This window comes from Nannospalax galili, unplaced genomic scaffold (assembly GCF_000622305.1).
Source record: "Nannospalax galili isolate Female #2095 unplaced genomic scaffold, S.galili_v1.0 scaffold752, whole genome shotgun sequence".
NCBI classification, from domain to species: domain Eukaryota; kingdom Metazoa; phylum Chordata; class Mammalia; order Rodentia; family Spalacidae; genus Nannospalax; species Nannospalax galili.
Window position 1 is genome coordinate 56,954 of NW_008333404.1, and position 6,837 is coordinate 63,790.

Sequence of the window (6,837 nt, forward strand, 5' to 3'; positions counted from 1 at the left end):
TAGCTGACATGTGGGTGCTGGAATTCGAACCCAGGTCTTCTGCAAGAACAGTGTTCTTAACCACTGAGCCATCTCTCCAGCCCCAAAATTATTTAAAAATTTTTCAAATTAAATTAAAATATATATAACATGGCAAACATTTTAAGTATGTATTTTATATGAAGTAAAAACATTTACACATTCTTCGAATAAATAAATAAAATTTAAAGAGTCCCGCAGAGAGTTACCTTGCACATAGTAACCACCACCAAAGGACCCTACCAGAACTACAACCTACACAAAAAAAACCACATCAACCATAGCCCAAAAAAGCTTCTGAAAGGCCATGTGCACAGCAGCTGCCTGCTTAACTTCACACAGTTGCCATTCTTGTTAGTCAATGTTGTGACTAAAGATTATTGTTTAACAATATCCTAGGCAGATTCTTCCAGGAAAATGGCAACTCCCACTTGAGCCCCAGAGGCTTCCATGACCACAAACCGAGTGCTAGGGGTGGGGCCAAAGAATCTCATGGCCCACTCCTCTCCAGCCTTAGCCCCAGAAGCATGCTCTCCTTGTCCAGCAGCTTCCAGCCTCAAGCTCCTGAGAACTTGGGACAATGGAGTTTGGCAGAGCTGCAGGAGATGTTGAAACACTAGGCGAGATTTTTGTGCTGAGAAAAATGGTCTGGCAACAGTAACAAGATTGAAGCCGTTGCTGTCAAATTGAAAGCTGCCATTGCAGAACATGGAGGGGTTAGAGGGAAAAGTAACCTGTTTTATCCTGTTAGTTTGGACTGTAAGCTAAGGCAAAATGCAACTCTAAGAGTTGATATGGACATAGAGAAGGCTCAGAATTCCCACGGACACTTGATACTTCATCACTAGCTCCTGACTGTTTCTCTGTAGACATCAAATCACCTAAAACAATCTCAGAAAAAGAGGGACTTGTAAATGCCACTCATAAAGGCAATGAAGAGACTTCCAAGGTTGACTACACAGTGAACATGTGCCCAGTGTCTACCAACACAGCCAGGTACCTTCCTCCTCTGAAGTGGAGACACATCACCACCAGCATTGTGTTTCAAGCCAAGGCTTCCTCCTCCGGCCATGCTCAGCCTGCTTTCTTATTCAACCTGCCCAAGGGTAGTACCATCCACAGTTGGTGGACCCTTTCACATCACTCAACAATCAAGAAAATACCTCACCAACTTGCCCACAAGCCAGTCTGACAAAGAAAATCACTCAATTAAGGTCCCTCTTCCTAAGTATGTCAAGTTGACAACTGAAGTTATCCAGCACAAAGACCAAATATTAAAATGCAGAGTTACAATGTCCCAGAAGGGGAGTCTTCAGGGAAATACCGAGCAGTAAGGAATGAAGACAAATAATCCTCTGCTGTAGATTCTGAAGATGGGCATTAGAAAAGCAAATCTCTTTTGAGATATCATTTATTATATCAAACCTTCTAACAAGTATGAGGCTGGAGAGATGTTTCAGCAGTTAAGAATATTTGCTGCTCTTACAGAGGACCCAGTTTGAATTCCTAGAATCCACATGGTGACTCACAATCATCTGAACTTAGTTCCAAGGGATTCTATGCGCTCTTGTGGCCTCCACAGGCATTGCATGCACATGATGTGCATACACACATGCAGGCAAAACACTCTTACACATAAATTTTTAAAAATTTTAAGTAGGTTAGACAAAACAGGATAAAGGGTGTGCAACATGTATAAACAACAAAGAATTGATAGTTATGTTGTATAATGAACTTTCAAAAAAACATCAAAATTTATACTAAAAAATAATATTTACCAGAACAGAAAGGTAAATGGCCAAGAGACACTTTAGAAACTACACTTAGGAAAATAGCTATTTAAACATATGAACTCTATATACCCATCAGAGTAGTAAAAAACAAAAACGATCCAGTAATATCAAGCACTAGGAAGACACACAAGTCTAAACTGACAACGACTCCTGAAGCAATTTGGCAATACATGACTCTGTAACACACTCATGCAAACAACCTCAAAGTGCAATACAGGAACTGACTGATGTATATCAAACACTAAAAGGCTATAAAGTAGTTAATATATATATAATATATATTGCAAATATATAATATATATTCCAAAAGTACACTATTCAGTGAAGGTTGTAAAACATGTATAGATAGTGTGATTGCATTGTATATAGTATTACAATATACATAACAATATCATATAGCTTGTGTTTTATAGCCTTTCAGCAAGTACATTTTTTTCTTAACCAATTTATTTTTAAAGATATGTCATTATAACAAGCACTTTGAAATTATTTTTGTTAAATGTATTCACTTCTCATTATTACTTGAGGCACCCAAAAGATAGAATTCCAGCATTTTTTACTTTTTTTTTTGAGCCATTTGTTTACCTTTGAAGTAAGTATTTTAATCATTTAACAAATATTTACCTAAACAATTTTTTCTTTAAAATTAAAAGCACAGAGATGAATAATTATAGCAAATATGTTATTATAATGTAACACATTAAGATTATCAATAAATTTTAAGATTTTTTTGTAAGCCTTGAAGCAGGTTTTTTAAAATATTTTATTTATTTTTATTATTTAAACAAATAATTTATTGAGAATTTCATACATGCATATAAGGTAGTACAAACATTTTTTATAAGAACAATAAATACCAAATTAGGCTACCAGGAGCTCTTGTTACAGAATTCAAGACCACCTGGGAGAAGACTGCCAGACCCAATTCAGATTTTAATTAACCAAATTTATTTACTGCAGCAAGACTGCCAGTCTCCAGAGACCAGATAACAGAGACCTTGGTGAAGCTGTGGGGGAAAGTGGGTCTTTTAAAGGCAGAAACCACACACTGCTTCATTCCTGTGGTATTCGTGGTTGCAAGGACAGTGGGGTCACACTGACCCTTAAATGCAGCAATAAGCAAGTTTACAGAAGCCGAAACAAGCAATTGTTAGTCATTTTCTTAACAGATGTGTAGAGACCTTGGCAGTAAGGGGCCTTCTGATTATTGTTAATTCAGCATATTACCAAGAAAGACAGGATATTGTTTAGGTTATTTTCCCTTGGTGGGTAAGAAACATGGCTGCAACCTCTGGGTGGTGATACACCTCTCTGTGATCAGCTATTTCTGAAAAGAAAAAAGAAAACTGCTAGGGGGAGGTGACTTACTGGAACTGAGTTCAGACCTTGAGCTGGCTGCTTCTCTGATTTTTAAAGCCTAAGGTGGCTACTTTGTATAAAATGGAGTTGGTCTAGTCATTACACTCTGGAGAGAGTAGAGAAAATAACACTGAGAATAAACAAGACCAAAGATTTCTCAATCAAGACGGCATTTGTTATACAACTCCCTATACTTATGTGTAAACTACAAAGCATTTCAAAAGAAAAAAAATAGTATGTAAATATGAGGGCTAGAATGCCCATCAGTCACTGCTTAGAGAGAAAGTGCTCTGACAAGCTAGTCCACTGATACGTCTGGTCCAGGGTGTCCCAGCTTTAAAATAAATTTATCACCACTTCAGTTCCTGACAATATTCACCAGCTGAGTCACACAGCAAATAACCTGCCTCAGTATTACAATTCACCAAGGAATCTTCTGAAAATTTTGGTTGCCCATCATTTTCCCAAAAAGGAGAAAGCATTAATTAGCCAGATTACCACAGACATCTCTAACAGCACATTTCTGATTGTAGTCAATAAACTAGCAGTCTGGTTTTCATACATCAGTCCCTGGGGAGTTTAGTTACAGATTTCCTGGCTTTGATCTGCTCTAAAGCACAACTACTGCATTTCTAGGTCTACAAGAACAAAGCAGACGCAAACCCCGGTTCTTTTTCCTAGGCAACATCCCAACCATATTGTTTGATTTTCAAATTTTAAGAGGTAAGTAGCATCAAAATCTTTTTAGTCATTAAAAGCAAAGAATATTCAAATAAATACTCAGTTGTATAGCTAAGCCAGGTTTGTCACGGTGTCTCTCTCCTTGTCATGACTCCAGAAACTCAGAACCAAAATGTTGCCACTAAAAGAAACGAAAGGCTAAGTGTGTTACACAGGATACACAGATATGATCTGAGAGACAGGCTCATACTAATTAAAACCTTAATGGTCAAATTTGCTAACTATAATATCAAAACCAGGAACCACTTATTTACCAGGGGATAGTCCTTTCCATTTCATAAATTTACTTAAAAGATATCAGAGGTTACGGAACAGGAGAGAGGGCTCAGCAGTTAAGAGAACTGACTGTTCTTGCAGAGGACCTGGGTTAAATTCCCAGAACCCATGTGGCAGGTAATCACCATCCATAACTCCAGTTCCAGGGGAATTCACCACTGTCTTCTGACCTCTGCCAGCATTGCATGACGCAGGTGCACTTACACACATGCAGGTGATACACTCATACACATAATAGTGAAAATAAAAAATAAAAATATTTAAAAGCTATCAGAGGTTATTAGATGACCTTTAAAAGAGCGAAGGAATTTTAGTACCAATGTTTTATTATCATGCTGTGGTAACCTGATTATGTCAGTAATTTTTCCTGAAAGAGAAAGAACACAAAAACAACCTTTTTATTGAGCACTTTACAAGCTAAGAGTATTACTTTATGTGCTATGTGCTTGGCCTATTATTTATCTTCACTTAACGTTGCTCTCATAGCAACCCAATGCTTTAAGGCGTTGTATTCATTTAATCGAAAAGGAAACAGACTTTGAAAGGTTAAGCAACTTGCTTATATTAACAAAGGTTTTATACCCAAGTCTGTCTGCTCCCTACACTGTCTTCTGCTCCAATGGATACAGACATCTTAAGACCACAGTATCCCCTTTTTCTGGATGCTGCCGGAGACATCCTCTTCCTAGTTCCATTGCAAAGGTACTTAATGTCCTTGAGGGGGAGTTGGGAAACACCCTCGCTCCCTGGCGGTACACTGAGGAACAATTTCCAAGGGTGGATCCCTTCTGCAGGTAACTCATCTTACATTTTATTTAGCTCATCACATTTAATGGTACTCATTAGCTTTAATTCCAAAGGGTGGTATTTTCTGACCTAGTCCTTAATACATGCTTTATTTGAAGTTCAAGGTACGCTAATAACAAACAGCCACACATAGATTGTGCTCTTTCTAAAAAGAACCTACATCCAACTCCCCTGACAGCCAGAATGTCTGCCCACTTCCCTCTCTACTCCTGTGCTCTCAGACTCCCTGACTATGAGTGTTCAATCCCAGTTACGAAGGGTCCTTGAGGAACAGCCTTCTCCCTGGCTGGTCCTACAAATCCTATCTATAAATCTTAACCGGAACATTCCGTGTGTTGACAACCTTAAATCACAAGATACTCTGAGATGCACAAAGCCACGATGAATTAGCCATGCAACATTTTTAGAGATCTCAGCCAAAGAAAGCAGCTCCATACTAAAAGACATTGAAGAAAAGCGAGGTCAGGGCCCAAACAAGTGTATATGTTTTGGCAGAATCATATAGGGAAAAAGAGTATCCAAAATTACAGCTGGGAAAGCAAATTAGAAGTAGGCTATAGAGATCTTTACATAGGCTCATGTGAGGTGGGCAGGAAAGAAAAGTCAATGAAACACACTGAAGGAAAAGGAAAACAGGTGTTGGGGGGGGATAATAAGAAATGGGCAAGATAAAATATATTTTGCAAAGTAACAATAAAACCATTTTATATTGGTGAAGAGTAACTAATATAGGTAATAACAATAAATAGTCCGGAAACAGATCCATATACATACTTTTTCATTGATTTGTGGACTATCTGCTACAAAGTTATATATGTATGGTAAACGCCTTTAATCCCACCCCCTGGGGAGGCAGAGGCAGGCAGATCTCTGGGAGATGGAGGCTAGCCTGCTCTACATAGTGAGTTCCAGGCAGGCAGGGACTAGGGAGACCCTGTAAAAAAAAAAAAAGAAAAAAAAAAGTAAAGCCCTTAAAAGTACAATCAAGGGCTGGGGAGAGGGTTCAACAAATAAAAAGTTCTTGAGACACAAGCCTGAGTTCAAATTCCCAGCACCCATGGTTTTAGCTGGGCATGACCACATATAGCCATAACCGCAGCACCACGGGAGGCAGAGACAGAAGGATTGCTGGGGCTTATTGGCTGCTGGCCTGGCTCCAGGTTCAATGAGAGACCCTGTTTCAAGGAAATGAGGTAGAGTGATGGTAAGAAACCCCTAACATCTTCCCTGGTCTCACATGTGCACCCACTTGTGTACATGCACATATACTAGACATATACAACATACACTCACACGTGAAATTTTTTTAAAGTATAATCACACAATATGTTAATGACTATTTTTACTGCTATTTAATTACTACAAATCAGTACGGAGGAGGCTGAAGAGATGGCTCAGCAGTTAAGAGCACTGGCTGCTCTTGCAGAGGACGTAGTTTGACTCCCCGCACCCACATGATGATTAACAACTGTCCAGTTCATAGAACTCCAGTTCCAGGTCATCTGACAACCTCTTCTGACCTCTGAAGACACTGCATGACACAGGTGCACCGACACACATGCAGGCAATACACTCATACACATAAAATAAAAATAATAAAATATTTTAAAATCAGTATGGAAAGGAAATATTCTTCGAGAAATTTAGTGGTGAAGAAGTATGAGCTCAGGCAAGAAAAAAAAAAGAAATGACTTTACAGGAAAATGAAGAATAATGCTACAAACAGAGGGTACTCAGTAAAAAACTACTAAATGAATAAACTATGCTTTTAACCCTAATGGAAGCAAAGTAGAGAAGTGGGGGCTGTCAATAGTAGGGAAGGGAATTTTTCCAACTCAAGGAC